Consider the following 20,106-nt stretch of genomic DNA (forward strand, 5'->3'; position numbering starts at 1 on the left):
GATATGGCGCCACCATTGATTCCAGTCAATTTTGCATTCAAAAAGTAAAGCGGTGCTCCCTCCCTTCTGAGCTCTGCCGTGCGCCCAAACAGTGGTCTCCTGTTACCCTTGAGAAAAAAAAATTAGGGGCTAAAAAATCATTTTTGTGGAAAAAAAAGTATTTTTTATTTTCATGGCTCTGTGTTATAAACTTCTGTGAGGCACTTGGGTGTTCAAAGTGCTCACCACACATCTAGATAAGCTCCTTGGGGGTCTCGTTTCCAAAATTGGGTCACTTGTGGGGGGGGGAGGGTTTCTACTGTTTAGGCACATCAAGGGTTCTGCAAATGCAACATGACACCCGCAGACCATCCCATCAAAGTCTGCATTCCAAAACAGCGCTCCTTCCCTTCCGAGCTCTGCCATGCGCCCAAACAGTGCCCCACTACATATGGGGCATCAGAGTACTCAGGACAAATTGCACCACAAGTTTTATGGTCAAATTTCTCCTGTTACCCTTGTGAAAGTAAAAATTTGGGGGTGAAAAGATAATTTTTATGGAAAAAACATGACTTTTTATTTTCATGGCTCTACGTTATAAACTTCTGTGAAGCACTTGGGGGTTCATAGTTCTCAACACACATCTAGATAAGTTCCTTGGGGGATCTAGTTTCCAAGTGGGGTCACTTGTGGAGGGTTTCTACTGTTTATGTACATCAGGGGCTCTGCAAACGCAACATGACGCTCATAGACCATCCCATCAAAGTCTGCATTTCAAAACGCCACTACTTCCCTCCTGACCCCCGATGTGTGCCCAAACAGTGCAAACATATGGGGTATTTGCGTACTCAGGACAAACTGTACAACAATTTTTGGGGTCCAATTTCTCCTGTTACCCTTGTGAAAATAAAAAAATTTGGTTCTAAAGTAAAATGTTTGAAAAAACAAAAAAAAGTTAAATGTTAATTTTTTCCTTCCACATTGCTTCAGTTCCTGTGAAGCACGTAAAGGGTTAATAAATTCTTGAATGTGGTTTTGAGCACCTTGAGGGGTGCAGTTTTTAGAATGGTGTCACTTTTGGGTATTTTCTGTCATGTACACCCCTCAAAGTGACTTCAAATGTGAGATGGTCCCTAAAAAAATGGTTTTGTAAATTTAGGGTTACTAGTAGGAGTAATATTCTCCTGCGCTAACTACAATAGGGTGAAAATGTGGAAATCAGATATGGGTTAGAAATATGAGTTAAAAACTACTTACAATTTGCTAATGTTGGAAAAGGTACGGATAGACTCCGGATCCTGTTTGATGCCTGTTGCGGGTGGCGTTATAATTTATTGGTGCCAATATGGGTACTGCGCTGTTTGCAGATGCTCAGGTGTTTGAGGATGTTCACTCTATCGTCTTACGGTTCCCCCTGAGGGATAAATGTGCACCCACTTTTTTTGACAGGTGTACACAGAACCTGTGCCAATCACCAGCAGCATTCTACACAAAGGACTACCTGTTTTTCCTCAATAAATTTTCATTTCTATTTAGGAGCGCCAGTGTTTTTTGTTTTTACAGGTTTTGTAAATTTTGTTGTAAATATGAGAAATCGCTGGTCAACTTTTAACCCGTATAACTTCCTAACAAAAAAAATTTTGCTTCCAAAATTGTGCTTATGTAAAGTAGACATGTGGGAAATGTTACTTATTAGGCCGGCGTCACACTAGCGAGTTTTACGGACGTATGAGCGCAGAAAATACATCCCAAAAATATGCATTGCACACGGCTCAATGATTCTCTATGGGGCAGCTCCTATCTGCCGTATATTACGCATCTGTAATATACGGTATGTTACGGGCGTAGAAAATCGCAGCATGCTGCGTTTGTCAGCGTATTGCGGAAAAAATACGCCAATGAAAGTCTATGGGGGTGAGAAAATTACGGATTACACACGGACCATGCGTGTGACTTGCGAGAAATATGCAGCGGTGTTCTATAGAAAAGCCGGTAATTCAGTGCAGTGTACAGTAAAATCACACTGACAGAATAGAATAGGTAGAATAAATATGTACACATAGAATAGGTGTATATATATATATATATATATATATATATATATATATATATATATATATATATATATATATATATATATATATATATATATATATATATATATATATATATGTCGGTGAGACACACACACACACACATATATATATATATATATATATATATATATATATATATATATTTAATGCAGCGCTAGATAGCAGAAAAGCCGGTAATTCAATTGCCGGCTTTTCCTATCTCCTTCACAAACCCGACAGGATGTGAGACATGGTTTACATACAGTAAACCATCTCATATCCCTTCTTTTATTACATATTCCTCTTTACTAATGTAAGAAGTGTCTTTGTGTTAAATTTGGGGGCTCTAGCTATTAAATTAAAGGGTTAAATCCCGGAAACAATTGGCGTGGGCTCCTGCGCAATTTTCTCTGCCAGAGTGGGAAAGCCAGTGACTGAGGGCAGATATTAATAGCCTAGAGAGGGACCATGGTTATTGGCCCTTCCCTGGCTAAAAACATCTGCCATTGGGAACTTTTCAGAACATTTTCCCACGCTCGAGTTCATGAGTTCATCCAGCAGAGGGCGCATCACCGTGACTCGAGGTAACTACAGTACAATCCCCTGCATTCCATTCATTCACCAAGTTTTACAGTCAGGAGCACAGCTGCATTAGCAGAGCTCCTGGGTGTAAAATGATTTAACCCCTTCAGATGGATTTACAGCGTGGGACAAGACTGTAACGATAGAAGGTATGGAATATTGTTGTTTGTTTTTTTTAGTTTCAATAAATTTTATCTTCATAAACAAAGTGAATTTACAACAGACTCCCACGCAGGGGATTGTATTATACTTATATCACAGAGGTCATACGTATATAAACATAACTTCACAAACATAGACACGACAAGACATAGACAGAGGGTCAAATACATTAGGCCAGTCTCACACGTCCAGATAATTCCGGTACCGGAAAAAATCGGTACCGGAGTTATCCGTGTCCGTGAGCTCACGTAGGCCATCCGTGTGGCACACGTGCGGCAGCCGTGTGCCGCCTGGGTACCACACGGACCGTGCAGGAGAGACAGCGCTAAAGTTTAGCGCTGTCCCCTGCATCGTGCTGAAGCCGCGATTCATACCTTCTGTGCAGCAGCGTTTGCTGTAAAGAAGATGTGAATATTCCATTTTTTTAGTGGTATTTCGTGTTTAAAATAAAGCTCCATGTCCCCACCCCCTGTGCGCCCCCCCGCTGTTCTGAAAATACTCACCCGCCTCCCTCGCAGTGTCCTGTCCTGGCCGCAGCTTCTCCTGTATGCGGTCACGTGGGGCCGCTCATTTACAGTAATGAATATGCGGCTCCACCCCTATGGGAGGTGGAGCCGCATATTCATGACTGTAATCGGCGGCCCCACGTGACCGCATACAGTAGGTGCGGCCAGGACAGGAAGCAGCGACAGCCAACGAGGGAGGCGGGTGAGTATTTTCAGAACAGCGCACAGGGGATGGGGACATGGAGCTTTATTTTAAACACGAAATACCACTAAAAAAATGGATTATTCATATCTTCTTTACAGCAAACGCTGCTGCACAGAAGATATGAATCGCGGCTTCAGCACCATGTGGGGGGGGACAGCGCTTACTGGAGCGCTGTCTCCTGCACGGCACACGGAGAACGTCCGTGTGCGGTACGTGTTTTACACGGACCCATTGACTTTAATGGGTCCGTGTAATACATGCGCTCCCACGAACACTGACATGTCTCCGTGTTTGGCACACGGAGACACGGTCCGCAAAAAATCAATGACATCTGCACAGATGCATTGATTTTAATGTGTCTACGTGTGTCATTGGCTCCGGTACGTGAGGAAACTGTCAACTCACGTACCGGAGCCACTGACTTGTGAAACCGGCCTAAGGGGAAAGAGGGTAGTAGAAGAGATGCTAAACCGTACTTAACATTGGCATGCGACTAGGTCGTACGATGAGGCGGAGGGTTTTTTTTTTTTTTTTTGTAATAAATTTCACCAATCCTCTTCTCCTGCTGCAGCGGTTCATCTCCAGTCTGTGAAGCCAATCTAGCTCCCTCCCTTAAGTGTTAATATCTTCATCGGGGTATCAGTTATTTGCATTAAACAAGGTTAAAGCCTGGCTGAGGTTTAGATTAGAGTCCAGTTCCAACCATGATTCCCAGATTAGGTAAAAAGCGTTCCACATGTCGTTTCTTGTAGCTTGTATACGTTCATATAAAAGGATTGTATTCATCCTGTCTCTAACTAACGACATAGAGAGTGAAGGCGCTTTCCAATTGGCAGCTATGTGTAGTTTAGTGGCCATGCAAAGTTGTCCCACCAATTTATGGAACTTGTTAGAGAAGCCAGGGTGTTTGTTTGTTTTTTTAACTTTATTTCAGGTGACAAGGGTCTTCAGGTGGATTAAGAGTATAATAAAATATTAAAACACCATGTTTCTCCATTTCATTAAAATACTTTTTAATCATGTGTGTGTGTGTGTTTTATTAACCATTTCGTACTATTGGATTAATAATGGATAGATGTCATAATTGACGCCTCTCCATTATTAACCTGGCTTAATGTCACCTTACAATAGCAAGGTGACATTAACCCTTTATTACCCCATATCCCACCGCTACAGGGGAGTGGGAAGAGAGAGGCTAAGTGCCAGAATAGGCGCATCTTACAGATGTGCCTTTTCTGGGGTGGCTGGGGGCAGATGTTTTTAGCCAGGGGGGGGGTCCTATAACCATGGTCCCTCTCTAGGCTATTAATATCTGCCCTCTGTCACTGGCTTTCCCACTCTGGTGGAGAAAATTGCGCGGGAGCCCACGCCAATTTTTTCCGGGATTTAACCCTTTAATTTAATAGCTAGAGCCCCAAAATTTAACACAAAGACACTTCTTACATTAGTAAAGAGGAATATGTAATAAAAGAAGGGAAATGAGATGGTTTACTGCATATAAACCATGTCTCATATCCTGTCGGGTTTGTGAAGGAGATAGGAAAAGCCGACAATTGAATTGCCGGCTTTTCTGCTATCTAGCGCTGAATTAAATATATATATATATATGTATATGTGTCTCACTGACATATATATAACTGTATATATGTTTTTAAGAATATTGGATCCATGATATGTCCATCTTGCAAGCCTGCGAGAAAAAAATCGCCGTACGGAAGCCATACGGAAGCCATATGTATGACACACGGATACATTTGTGCATAAAGATCACATCCTCGCATTGAATACAGAACAGTGTTTTGGGACAATTACTGCATATTACGGCCATAAAAAACGGACCGTACTTACTTACGCCTAGTGTGACGCTGGCCTTAAGTATTTTGTGTGACATACGGTATCTCCCTGATTTAAGGGCATAAAAAATTCAAAGTTTGAAAATTGCAAAAGTTTAAAGATTTTCGACATTTGTGTTTTTCATAAATAAACGCAAGTAATATCGAAGAAATTTCACCACTAACATGAAGTACAATATGTCGTGAAAAAAACGTTCTCAGAATCACTGGGATCCGTTAAAGTGTTCCAGAGTTATAACCTCATAAAATGAGTGGTCAGAATTGTAAAAAATGGCCCGGTCATTAAGCTGCAAATTGTCTCTGTCAGTAAGGGGTTAATATCAGCTCACAGCTGTATAATTGGCCTCTACTAGCTATTAAAATGGGGGACCCTAAAAAACATCTGCCCCAGCCGTTGGCTTTCCCTCTGCTGGTTACAGAAAATTGCGCGGGAGCCCACACCATTTTTTTTCCGTAAAATAATCTTTTATTAATTAAATACATGTCCAGTAATTTGCACACACTGTACTATTTGTATTTGTCACTCACATCTGTATATCTACCTATTCTATATGTATTTATTGTATGAAATCGATCTCTTCTATCCTGTCGGCTCCTGCTGTGATTTTACAGTACACGGCAGATGAATTGCCGGCTTTTCTTCTATCTATGGAATATAAATACATATATGTGTGTGTGTCACTGACATCTATGTATTCTTTGTGTATATATCTATTCTAACCTGTCAGTGTGATTTTACTGTACGCGGCACATGATTTGCCAGCTTTTCAAAGGACACCGATGCGTAAAAATCGGACAGCACTCGCATGGTCCGAGTGCCGTGCAAATTTATTTTTTTTCCTCACACCCATAGGCTTGCATTGGCGAGTCTTGGCCGAGTCTGTGACAATCTCAGCATGCTGCAATTTTGCACACACACACGCTGAATAAGCCCGAGAAAATAAACGGTGGTGAGCTGCCCCATAGATTAAGAGTGCTATTCTAGGGTAGTGTGACTCCGGCCTTATCAGCATGCTGTAGACAGAAGTTTTAGGCTGGATTAACTGTTTTTGTTCTTTGAATTTGCAAACAAAAAAAACAAACATTTTATTTATCATTATTTGCACTGGGTGTGGCTTTTTTGCAGTTTACAATAGGGAAAAAAAAACAAAAAAACATAAAATGTTGTGACCTAAAAACACTTGATTTAAAAAAAAAAAAAAAAGTGATTCATGGCATTTTATTTTTTTTTATAGAAGCCCCAAAAATTAGCAGGAAAAAATGCCTTGTGTGATGGAAGCCTAAATCTATTTTACTAGAAAATAAGAGTGCTTTTTGCTCATGCGTGTGCCCAGGACAAACTGAATAAAAAAAATGGAGTGGGGGGCACCAAAGGCACTATTTTAGTTTAAAGGGAATTTTTCACCACATTTGACCTATCTAAACTAATGATGAGCTCAAGTGCTCATTACTCGAGGTTGCCTAGGGTACTCGAGTATGCAGCGATTATTATCGCGGGTGCTCCAGTGACATGTTGGATTCCCCGCGGCCGCATGTTTTGCAGCTGTTAGACAGCCACAAAACTTGAAGGGATTTTCTGTGTATGGCAGGCAATTCTAGCATGCTTTGTCTAACAGCCGCGAAACATGTGGCCGCGGGGACTTGAACATGTCACCGGAGCACCCGCGATACTCAGTAAATATCCAAGCGCCCTAGGCACACTCTAATAACGAGCACTTGTGCTCATCTCTAATCTAAACTATTAATATGGGCACACCGGTTATAGACTGCTGAGAAGAGTGACCCTGTATGTCTCATATAGAATCATTCTATACAACAGCAAAAATGAAATGTGTCTTCTTGCAAACACATTTTTGCTTCTCTAAGCTCTGCTGTACTGTAACAATATTACAGCCCTGTCTGCCTGTGAGCTGGAAGCTGAGAGGAACCTGCAGATGTGTCAGGTATAATCACACACTGCTCTGCAGTGAGATCAGGGAGCGGCCATTACACTGAGGTAACCATTACACATCACACTGGTAACTCGCCTTCATGTAAAATGATCTCTGGAGGCAGAGTTATCCACAACAAGGCAACATGGTGGCTCCTTGCAGCGCTGGAGTCCTGGGTTCAAATCCCATCAAGGACAACATCTGCAAGGAGTTTGTATGTTCTCCCCGTGTTTGCGTGGGTTTCCTCCGGGTTCTCCGGTTTCCTCCCACACTCCAAAGACATACTGATAGCAAATTTAGATTGTGAGCCCCATCGGGGACAGCGATGTTAGTGTGTGCAAACTGTAAAGCGCTGCAGAATATGTTAGCGCTACATAAAAATAAAGATTATTATTTATTATCTGATATGATTCATACAGCTGTCTATAACCTGTGCCAATATTAATAGCTTAGATAGGTCAAATGTGGTGACAGATTCCCTTTAAGATTCACTCTTTTTTCAAATAATAAAGATGCTCGGAATTTGTGTTGTGTCTTGCTTGCTCTTTTATTGCAGCAGAGCTTGGCTCTGTATCTGAAAATGGAGGTCATATGAGGTCATATGTATAACGCATTACACTAATGTCGGCTAAACATGCTGATTGCGGTAGGACCGGTCAGTATATTCTGTGTTTTTACAAATTTTTGTTCTCCAGGTGTTAAAGGGGTATCTAGATGTTAAAGGGGTAGTCCACTACTAGTGCAACCCCTTCAATTACTAAATGTTTGGGCCTGATAAAATATAAAAGCTTGTACTCCTCTCCAGTGCCAGTGCCGTTCCTCAGGGGTTGGCACTTGCGCGTTTGTTATGACACGTGAGCCCGTTGCCCAGTCAGCGCTGCATTACTCCCCCAGCCTTCATAGGAATTGAACATGAAGAGGAAGTCCTGGCTGCAGCTGAACCCCGACTTATTCTTCATGTTCAATTCAACAGAAGACGGAGACAGTGACGCCAGCGCTGATTGGGCACCAGGGCCACGTGTCACAACAGCACGGGACCCCAGGAGTGCGAGTGCGGACACAGCGGGAACGGTGCAGTAGGGGAGGGGAGTATAAACATGGGGTATGACAAGGAGTTGTCCTAGCAGTGGACAACTTCTTTAAGGAAAAAAACATGGCAGATGAATTGTAGATCACTAGGGGTCCCACTACAGGACTGCAGCCAATTTACTCTAATGGAGTCCTGATTTCCTATGTTGTTTCCAACTGCAGCCAGGATTGAATAGTGACATGGTCAAACCTTCAAGAAACTGATTGAGGTATGAGTGCAGTCACTTCCTCACATTGTGCGCATTGCATGCTGTGAAGATTGTGCGGCACCAGGCGTGACAGTGCAAGTGTATGGAGCGAGGCCGGACATGTCTAGTCTGAATGTGGCAGGGAGTTTGCAAATCACACACGCTCACTCCCGTCACCAGTGCGTGCTATGTGAGAATTCACAAGTCTGCAGTCAAAGTGACTGCAGACTTGTGCTTAAGGACAGAAAAAAACTCTCACATGTAATGCGGAGAAACCAAGACCTGTTCTATAGATCATGGGTGTCTGAGTGGTGGGCCTCCCACTGATCAGACATTTATTACCTATCCAATATCCATACAATAGGGCAATGCATAATTTGGTGGAAAACCCCTCTAAGAATACATTTGCGAATGACCTGGTGATAATGATCCACCTACATTGCTGACAGACTATACCACTTGTGTTGTGTGACTGAATGGCACACGTTGACCAGATTTCCATTTTGCCTATTAGGATACGACCATATTTTATACCGGATGTGATCTTTGCAGCCGGCTCACGTGCGGATGTAATCATCACAGTGGAATCGTCCATCAAAGTTATTTGCTGACTTTTTCCTGCATTCCTCTTATAGTACGTACTGTAAATGTGAAGGGTTAAAGATGTGATGTTGTGAAACTAGTCAGCTTGATACTTTTTTGTCTGTATCTCCCACTGAGTAAAATCTTCTGTTCAAGGCCATGTACAAAACACACTTGCCCTATTGGCCTCAGGGCTAGTTTCAATTCAACAATTCCTGATTTTGGAAACAATGCCGAGAGCCCTGACTGCTTCCCCTTTCTCCAACTGCAGACACATTGTCCTCCTGTTTGCATGAGAACAATGTCAATGAAGACCTAAGCACAGCCTCCTCAGGTAAGGTCAGTGAAACCCTTCTCTATAGGGGGATGATGTTACAGCCCCCTGATCTTATCTGGACCTGCTATGATAAGTCATTTGGTGGTGGTGGGGTTTTTAGCTGGGGAAAGTCTTGGTGGTCGCAAGCAGAAGAATGGAGCTCCATATCTAGTGTACACGACTGTGAGAGACTCAGGAGACATGGACTACGACGTGGTGTAAGTGGCTTCAATGGGGACTATATGTGGGATGGAGTTTTCAATTGTTATATACCTGTTCCGTGGTTATAGCTTATTTACTATACATGTTATAGTATCATAGAAAGTTGTTGGTTTTTTTTTTTCATTGAGCGTCGTGCCTTATGGGTTTTGTTGATCTACCAAGATGCATTGTAGTGTAGTCTATAAGGCTACTATCAAACACCAGGTTTTTTGTTTCCGGCACAATCCAGCAAGTTTTGAAAAAAAAACGAGATCCGTTTTTTTTCTCATAAAGTTGTATTGATGCGGCGCATCAGTTTTTCACTATTTGCGATGGATCCGTTTTTTTTAAAAAATTTGCCGGATTCTGACTGAAACCAAAAAACTGATGTGAGAAAGTAGCCTAATCTCATCAGATGTCTGGCTGCTGTATGAGCCTTTTTACTTTCCATGGGGAAATGCACTGTTTGCTATTGGTCACAATTTCTCTGTACTCAGAATAAGCCCCTCTAAGTGATACTGCTTCGCTCACTCCACCAATAGTACTGTTTGTGTCCATTTTCTAATAACCGAGGAAATAAGTGCACACTGTGCACGAACATAGACATTGAACACACAAACAGTATACATAAGCGCCCACTTGCGTACAAAATACTTTAATCAGGCAATGGAATCTGTAAAATATAACACCGTCATGTTCACCTGTTGGCACCCACCACCCACCTGGATCCACCATCATGCTCACCTGCTGGCACCCACCACCCACCTGGATCCACCATCATGCTCACCTGCTGGCACCCACCACCCACCTGGATCCACCATCATGCTCACCTGCTGGCACCCACCACCCACCTGGATCCAGCCCTGGTTGCTCTGTGGTCCCCACCTAAAGTGCTCCAGAATTATTACGGTATTTTATGGGAATAAACGTGTTTTAGTAAAAGACATGTTATGATTGAGCGAGGTGGCAGGGCATCTTAGGTTACAAAGTAACTCAATGTAGCCTGGGTGTCCATTGGGGACATTTCCATGCGCTTGGAGGGCATCGACACAAACCTCCAAAGCACTTGTAGATTAATTCGCATGTGGTTTCAAAGCTCGACTTCTGAAAAACTGGTATTTATAATTTTCTTCATTGACCTCTACAGCCATACCACTAGTCTGTGCCCAAATCATCCATAAAAGTTCCTTCATGTAAAGACCCACGGGTGGGATCTGGCATGCGGTTTTGGTGCTGATTTTGTGGCAGGTTTTTTTTTTTTTTTTGGGAGGGGGGGGGGGGGGAGGGAGGATGTACCTGTCTACCCAGTACTACAGGATTAGGGGCATATTTGCAATTACAGTATTTTCTGTTTCCGGGAGACACTGTTCTGGGCTTGGAGACTGGCGTTAACCCTAAAAAGGAACATGTACGAAACTGCTTATTTTTATATAGAAGTGAGTCTAAAAACAAGGAAGTTGATTCTTACATCTATGATGAGGGAGCTTTTTTTTTCTTATTGGAAGATACGGAATTAATTTAGGATTCTTTTTTATATCTGCGTAAGAATTTACAATTGGCTTATGTGCAACCTTGTCTTCAGTGTTTGTTTTATAAAGGGTGAATGTTCATTTTACTATACTAATATTTGTGGCTTATGTCGTAAAGATGTGACATTACCGTACACACTTTTACAAAGTAAAATCCTGCAAGTGCGTAAAGGCAATGTGTACCTAGCCTTAGCGATGTAAAAATTACTATAGCTAAAGAAAGCTTAAAACAATCGCCCTCCACCCCCAAAAAAAACAGCCAAGCAGCCTGATCTACTATTACTACAGTTCATTCTATAGATAGGTGACTTTTTTTTTTCTTTAATTGACTTGGCCTCAGTTCTTATCTCCGCCTGATTCATGAGTTAAAGGGACTGATCCCTTCACTGATCAAAGGTTATGTAAAATGATGGGGTGTGCCTGAGACAAGCTGGGATCTTGCTAGTAAGCACATCTCCTGAAGGGCTGGATTCTCATACAAGGTCCTAAATTATCTACACACTAGAGTTAGAGATTTTGTGATTCCTGCTTTCTTAGCAGATCCATTACATCTGTTTTTTCATTCGTGTGCAAAGGATCAATTTTTTACTTACTGGCCAAATCAAGACATCCGGAGGAAGTGAGAGCTGCGGCAGCCCTCGCTTCCTCCGGATGTCAATTTTGTATGTAGGAGAGGAGAATGAATCCAGCAGTGATTGGCTGCAGGGATCGTGTGACTTAATAATGTCAAGCAAGCTCCGTGAAAGCCAGTGCTGACAATGCTGGAACGGCGCCGGCACTGTACGTGAACAGAAGTCGTATTTTACTTGAGAGAAGGGTTGTCTGAGTAGTGGACAACCTTTTTAAAGAGTAATTGTCGTTATAATTTTTCATTCATAAATCAATAATTAGTGATGAGCGAATGTGCTCGGATATCAAGTTGTCCGAGCATGCTCGGGTGTTATCCGAGTATCTTGGGCGTGCTCGGATAATATATTTGAGTCCCTGCGGCTGCATGTTTTGTGGCGGTAGACAGCGGCAGCACATAAAGCCTGCTGCCTGTTCTCCTTTCCTACATACATATTACACGAGCATGCCCAATATAACGCCCGTTATCTGAGCACGTTCGCTCATCAGTAATATTGTCAAAGTAAATTGCAAAGTTTCTTTATCAGATATTTTCAAAATGATCAGTTTAGAGCAAAAAGTTGCATCCTTTTTCCAAATGTCATAAGGGGAGATTGCTGTACTTTTGCAACAGTTGAATTGAGCAAAATTACTGTAAAACTCTTAATGGCTAAGTAACAAAAAACATATGCGCACATAACTTAAGAAAACAAAAGCCCAAATGGAAAGAGGATGTTGGTGCAAAAAAAATACCTGCATATAAAAGCTAATCTACAAAAACTGGAGATGTGATTCCAACCTTGGTGGGAGAGGTGTGAACTAACAAAGGTTCAGAGATGGGTTGACATCCGCATTAAGGAGACTGTCAGCACTGGATGACCGTTCAAACAGTCCCAATGCTCGGAGTTCCAATCTTTTAAACACCCTTCCCACCTGCTTCTTTTCCCTCTATTTCAACCCCCTCTTCTTTGACTACTCTGGCTTCATAGGCCTAGAGAAGGGCAAAGATGGATGAAAAACAAGCAGGTGGGAAGGTATAGTTAAATGATTGGCCCCACCATGATGCACAGAGCAACTGTACTTGCAGTCCATTTAACATTTCTCGTTCTCTGTCCATCGTAAGAGCAGAAAACCAAAACTGACACAATGGATATCATCAACACATTCTATTGAACCCTGTTGAATTTAGGGCTGTGGAGTCGGTAAGCCAAACCTCCGACTCCTCAATTTCCCTGACTTAGACTCCACAGGACTGCCTTACTACTGAGCATGTACATAAAGTGCAGCACAGATTTATCTCCACTCTGACCCCACAGCACTGGTCACTACTGAGCATGTACATAAAGTACAGCACAGATTCATCTCAACTCCGACCCCACAGCACCGGTCACTACTGAGCATGTACATAACGTGTAGCACAGATTCATCTCCACTCTGACCCCACAGCACTGGTCACTACTGAGCATGTACATAAAGTGCAGCACAGATTTATCTCAACTCTGACCCCACAGCACCGGTCACTACTGAGCATGTACATAACGTGTAGCACAGATTCATCTCCACTCTGACCCCACAGCACTGCCTTACTACTGAGCATGTACATAAAGTACAGCACAGATTCATCTCAACTCTGACCCCACAGCACTGGTCACTACTGAGCATGTACATAAAGTGCAGAACAGATTAATCTCAACTATGACCCCACAGCACTGCCTTACTACTGAGCATGTACATAAAGTGCAGCACAGATTCATCTCAACTAAAAACCGAGATCCTTAGATACAGAACAGACATTTATAGGATATTTCATCACTTTCCTAAATTCTTATGAAAATATTTACAGCACATCCTGCATTGTACGACTGTATGTAATTTATTATATATTTTAGGAGTCTGAGTTGGTCCATTTTATTCCGACTCCACCAAAATGGACACCAACTCCGCGACTCCCAACTCCATAGCCCTGAATTGAATTATAATAGATCCTGTAGGGTTTTCACATTATTATTACTTTTTTTCCAAAATTCCTGTGAATGACTGAATCTGTGATGGACACGTAGATATGGCCAGCTGCGAAGGGCTCATGCAGACATCCGAGCAACACTGTGTGGACACGGACTGCAATGTACGGACTGGCCGCAGGTCTCCTGACCTAAGAATGACGGCCACATAGAGTTATGTCACATTCCCGTTAGGGGTCCTGCAGCCAGTCCATGAATTGTCATTTGTGCACAGACATCCTCATGAGCCCCAGTTGATACAATGTGTGTCCAATTTGTTGCTTTCTCTATGGTTATTGGTACTTAAGCTTAATTTTGTGCATCGTCGGGATCTATTGCTCACTTATTTTTATTTTCGGAATTAACAGGAACATCCTGAGAAAACTACAGTGTTGTTTTGCTGGATATAAGCTTTGCTCCTGAAATCAGTCATGTAATGCAAGAGTGCACAATCTGCTCTGCTGACAGCAACAAATGAGGCCTTCTCCACAAGTGACTCTGGAGGTCATGAGAAGTGGTTTTGGGTTCTGTTGCAATTATTCATCAGCTGATCGGCCATCTGACACACACTCATTTCCTGTAACTCAGAACACTAGTCAACAGTTCCCGGGATGTTCCTCTAAAGAGACCCGCACTACTACACAATATATCTCACATGGAAGGGCTCTGTGGTAGCAGCGGCATCCAGCCCTGGTGCATTAGGGGGCCCAAAGCCCTCCTTCCACATAAATACACCAATATTATTATAAATGGTGCATGGTATGTATGGACCCAATTACAGATTCTACAATGGCGCCACGCGTATACACTACCAATATTGTATGGTGGTGCAATGTAATGTAGTCTGGCACTAGCAAGGTTTAGTATAACATGTGCGACATTGTGTGATGTCGATCTATACAATTTAGGTATGTTCCCAAGGTCAGTAAACGCTGCTGGTTGGACGCTGTGTACATCCGCAGCGTCCAACCCGCAGCAGCCAGATGTTACAGCATAGTGGATGGGATGTGAAGAAATCTCATCTCCACTATGCGTGCAGGGATGCCTCCGGCTTCCCTGTGGAGACGGACATGCAGCGCGTCTTTCCAGACCGCAGCATATCAATTTATGTAGTGGAGAAGCTCAGTCTCCGCAAGATAAATATCACCGTCCAATGCATTGGGACACGATGATTCTGCACGGTTCAATGAACACATACTGAATCACCGCACGTACAAAAGCCGGCAGCACTGTGAGAGGAGCAGACGTGCTGCGCCCAAAGCGCTGCCTAATACTGACCATGGGAACATGGGCAATAGGCAGATGTTGAATGACTGTTGCATCAGGGACGTGACTAATGGAGGTGGTATAGAAGTAGCAAAGGGCCCAAATACACTCTGCCACACCACAAAAAGAAGGCATGTGCTACGTTTGAAATTTAAAAAAAAAAAAAAAGCCATACAAGTTGAAAGGCAAAACAAAAATTGTCCTTAAAAAAACTGTTTTAAAAGAGGTCCTGTCATCAGTGGCCAGATTTTCTACTAAGGCGAAGTTAAAACTGGGCCTTTTTGCAGCGTTTAATGCATTTTTATGCTAATTTTCAGCTAGGTTTTACAGTACCAGCAAAGTCTGAGATTTCAGAAATCTCATGCCCAAAAATGTAATTTTTTTTTTTTTTTTTTGTCCTCAGGATTTTGTGCTTTGCATGTTTTTTTTTTTTTTGCACAATGAAGAATGTCACTTCCATCAGCGGTTTTTCACCCATTGAAATTAATAGGTGGTGAAAAAAATGCAGGTATTAGGTTTTGCTGCCTTTTTTTGTGTGCCAAAAACAGATTCTCTGGAATAGGACTTTTTTTTTCAGCACTAAACTTTATCACAAAAGAGACAAATCTAGCATTGCAAGACCGCAGACAAAAAAAACCATGCCTTTTTTCTGCCAAGAAATCAGGTTTTCCTGCAGGGAAAAAAAAAACGCGGAAAAAACTCCTAGTGTGAACCAAGATTACTAACTGCTTGCCCTGAGTATTCTGATTTTGATACTTTTAAATCCACAATAAGATTCCAGCAATCTTCTTCTTTTTTTTATTTACTGCTACTTTTTATTATCTTTACAAAGGTGTGTGGCTCACAGGATTCTCTGGGGGCTCGTATTTTGGAAGCTCTAAAAATTAACCTGTGAGCACCGCCTCTTTGGCAAAGACCATAACAATTAACGCTAAATAAAACGCAAAGATCCTGTTGGAATGACTGTTGGCTATGCAAATACTCGAGTGTTGATAGTAAAAACATTGTGGTAAACAGTTGCATTTTGACAGTTTTATGGATCTGACTATAGATTATTCTGTGCCTCCTATTGAGCACTAGAACCCGACCCTTGGAACTGCTTATTTGTTCAGCCTAAAATACTTACATTATTTATCTTGCGCAATGTCTTTATAATACATCCCTAATAAATCATCTTGTTTTATTGTAATAATAAACTGTGGTTAATTACACTATAATTATCAATTTGTGCAGTTTCTTTTTTTCACATGAGCCGAACGGCTGTGTACGTAATAGCTCCACATACAGTGGGGATAATATGTATTTGATACTCTTCTGATTTTGCAAGTTTTCCCACCTACAAAGAATGGAGAGGTCTGTCATTTTTATCATTGATACACTTCACCTGTGAGAGAGAGAACACGTTCTCTCATCACCATTTCTAAGCTCTTGCACTTTATATTGTTACAATCATCGGTGGTTGTTCTGTTTGTTGGTTTATACTAGGTTCTATTATATTTGTTTACTATCTTTTCAAATAATTAACTTACCCCTAACATGATGGCTGTAGCTGCTTCTCCCAGGTGCGACATATGCTGTTGTTGCTTGCGATTGATTTTCCAGGTTTGCGTAAGTCTCGAATTTTGAACAGAACTCTCAGCAGTAAGTTCTGAACACGGATGTAAATGACAATACACGTCTCCTCACAGGAGGCAATTCATCCCAGGTCTGTAGGATACGCTGGGGTGGGGCATGTGCATCACAGGAGGGGCTGGAGGAGCCATTGGTGGGGCTGGAGCGCGCTGATTCTTCCCACATGGTACGTTCATCGTACGGAACGGGCCAGCGTCAGGACATAATCCCTCATTGCACGCACTGCAGTGTTCAGTAGTTATATACACACACACCTATATACCTTTTTTCCCATATGACCATTCTTATTCACTCCAAATCTTGCAAAATCTATTTTTAAACAGACTATTAAGTGACCGCCGATTGGTTAGCTTGTAGCCAATTGGCGGTATTTTAACAGGTACTGTCGCCTGTGTAAACGCACTTTTAGACAATCCCTTTATTTATCAAGCCAATGTAAGTTCTGTTATCTTTACAATCACTTCTACCTGAAAATAATATCTGATTACTATCACTGTACCTTTAAAAAAAACGTATGTGGCAGAGGGAACTTTGGTTCCACCCAGGGCCAAGATTCAGCTGTTACTGCTCTACCCTCCTTATCAATGGCTGGGTATAAAGACACAAATACTTGTAAAGGGGATACATCAGGACTGAGCCGCCATCAGGGCATTACTACCCTTACTGGTGTATGGGGCCTGGTGAGCAGAAGCAAAGAGGAGGGGCCCAGATCGGGTGAGATAGGCTGGCAGCATGTCTCACCCAGTCCAGGCCTTCCACTTTGCTTCTTCAGTGCTCACCTGGCTCCAGGGCAGGGATGTCACTAGGCAGTTACATTCGGTGCCTGAGCCCTGGATCAAAAGCTTGATGCTCTGAACCTCCTGAGGGAACGTTCTTCCAGAGCAGCCTGACACAGCAGCGCTGCTTTTCCTGACTCCTCTCCTGCGCCCCGGAGCACAACACATAGATGTGACCAGTCCTGTAAGGGTATGTGTATGCGTTTTTGCTGCGGATTTATCGTGGATTTTCCGCGGTTTTTGTGCGGATTCTTCTGCGGTTTTACACCTGCGGCTTTTTAATATGGAGCAGGTGTAAAATCGCTGCGGATTCCGCACAAAGAATTGACATGCTGCGGAAAATAAACCGCAGCGTTTCCGCGCGGTTTTTTCCGCAGCATGTGCACAGCGTTTTTTGTTTTCCATAGGTTAACATGGTACTGTACACCGCATGGAAAACTGCTGCGGATCCGCAGCGTCAAAAACGCTGCGGATCCGCAGCAAAAACCACAACGTGTGCACATGGCCTAAGTGTCTGTGCTTCACACAGGAGAGCAGCTACTCAAGAGCCAGGAGCAGTGTCACTGCTGCACTCACTGCTCTTCTGCTGCTGCACTCACTGCTCTGCACCGGCTGCTGCACTCACTGCTCTGCTCCGGCTGCTGCTCCACTCATTGCTCCTGCTGCACTCACTGCTCTTCTGCGGCTGCTGCTGCACTCACTGCTCTGCTCCGGCTGCTGCTGCACTCACTGCTCTGCTCCAGCTGCACTCACTGCTCTTTGGCTGCTGCTGCACTCACTGCTCTTCGGCTGCTGCTGCACTCACTGCTCTGGATGCTGCTGCACTCACTGCTCTTCTGCGGCTGCTGCTGCACTCACTGCTCTGCTCCATCTGCTGCTGCACTCACTGCTCTGCTCCAGCTGCTGCTGCACTCACTGCTCTGCTCCAGCTGCTGCTGCACTCACTGCTCTGCTCCAGCTGCTGCTGCACTCACTGCTCCTGCTCTGCTCCGGCTGCTGCTGCACTCACTGCTCCTGTGGCACTCACTGCTCCTGCCCTGCTGCACTCACTGCTCTTCTCCGGCTGCTGCTGCACTCAATGCTCCTGCTGCACTCACTGCTCCTGCCCTGCTCCTGCTGCACTCACTGCTCTGCTCTGGCTGCTGCTGCACTCACTGCTCCTGCTGCACACACCGCTCCTGCTGCACTCACTGCTCCTGCTCTGCTCCAGCTGCTGCTGCACTCACTGCTCCTGCTCTGCTCCGGCTCCTGTTGCACTCACTGCTCCTGCTCTGCTCCGGCTCCTGCTGCACTAACTGCTCCTGCTGCACTCACTGCTCCTGCTCTGCTCCAGCTGCTGCTGCACTCACTGCTCCTGCTCTGCTCCGGCTCCTGTTGCACTCACTGCTCCTGCTCTGCTCCGGCTCCTGCTGCACTAACTGCTCCTGCTGCACACACTGCTCCTGCTCTGCTCCAGCTGCTGCTGCACTCACTGCTCCTGCTGCACTCACTGCTCCTGCTTTGCTCCGGCTCCTGCTGCACTCACTGCTCCTGCTCCGCTCCGGCTCCTGCTGCACTCACTGCTCCTGCTCTGCTCCAGCTGCACTCACTGTTCCTGCTCTGCTCCTGCTGCATTCACTGCTCCTGCTTTGCTCCGGCTCCTGCTGCACTCACTGCTCCTGCTCCGCTCCGGCTCCTGCTGCACTCACTGCTCCTGCTCTGCTCCAGCTGCTGCTGCACTCACTGTTCCTGCTCTGCTCCTGCTGCATTCACTGCTCCTGCTCCGCTCCGGCTCCTGCTGCACTCACTGCTCCTGCTGCACTCACTGTTCCTGCTCTGCTCCAGCTGCTGCTGCACTCACTGCTCCTGCTCCGCTCCGGCTCCTGCTGCACTCACTGCTCCTGCTGCACTCACTGTTCCTGCTCTGCTCCAGCTCCTGCTGCACGCACTGCTCCTGCTCCTGCTGCACTCACTGCTCCTGCTGCACTCACTGTTCCTGCTCTGCTCCAGCTCCTGCTGCACTCACTGCTCCTGCTCCGCTCCGGCTCCTGCTGCACTCACTGCTCCTGCTGCACTCACTGTTCCTGCTCTGCTCCAGCTCCTGCTGCACTCACTGCTCCTGCTCTGCTCCGGCTCCTGCTGCACTCACTGTTCCTGCTCTGCTCCAGCTGCACTCACTGCTCCTGCTCCGCTCCGGCTCCTGCTGCACTCACTGCTCCTGCTGCACTCACTGCTCCTGCTGCACTCACTGCTCCTGCTCTGCTCCAGCTCCTGCTGCACTCACTGCTCCTGCTCCGCTCCGGCTCCTGCTGCACTCACTGCTCCTGCTGCACTCACTGTTCCTGCTCTGCTCCAGCTCCTGCTGCACTCACTGCTCCTGCTCCGCTCCGGCTGCACTCACTGCTCCTGCTGCACTCACTGCTCCTGCTCTGCTCCGGCTCCTGCTGCACTCACTGTTCCTGCTCTGCTCCAGCTCCTGCTGCACTCACTGCTCCGGCTGCACTCACTGCTCCTGCTGCACGCACTGCTCCTGCTGCACGCACTGCTCCTGCTCTGCTCCGGCTGCTGCTGCTGCACGCACTGCACACTGCTGCAATCTTCAGACAGTTTGACTCCGCCCACTCCCCTGAGCCTCCCGCAGAGCAGACT

At 44.6% G+C, this 20,106-nt stretch overlaps 1 protein-coding gene across 6 annotated transcripts in view; it reads left to right on the plus strand.

Annotated features, from left to right (window-relative positions):
- Positions 1-20,106, plus strand: part of RBM47 (RNA binding motif protein 47) — a 172,202-nt gene that overhangs the window by 93,019 nt on the left and 59,077 nt on the right. The window contains exon 1 of one of the 6 annotated variants that reach the window (XM_077279877.1): positions 9,324-9,486. The exons of the other annotated variants lie outside the window; for them this stretch is intronic. The gene's annotated coding sequence lies outside the window, so the exon portion shown is untranslated. Of the gene's footprint in view, positions 1-9,323; positions 9,487-20,106 lie in introns of those variants that run through there. 6 annotated transcript variants of the gene reach the window in all.

This window comes from Ranitomeya variabilis, chromosome 1 (assembly GCF_051348905.1).
Source record: "Ranitomeya variabilis isolate aRanVar5 chromosome 1, aRanVar5.hap1, whole genome shotgun sequence".
Classification (NCBI taxonomy): domain Eukaryota; kingdom Metazoa; phylum Chordata; class Amphibia; order Anura; family Dendrobatidae; genus Ranitomeya; species Ranitomeya variabilis.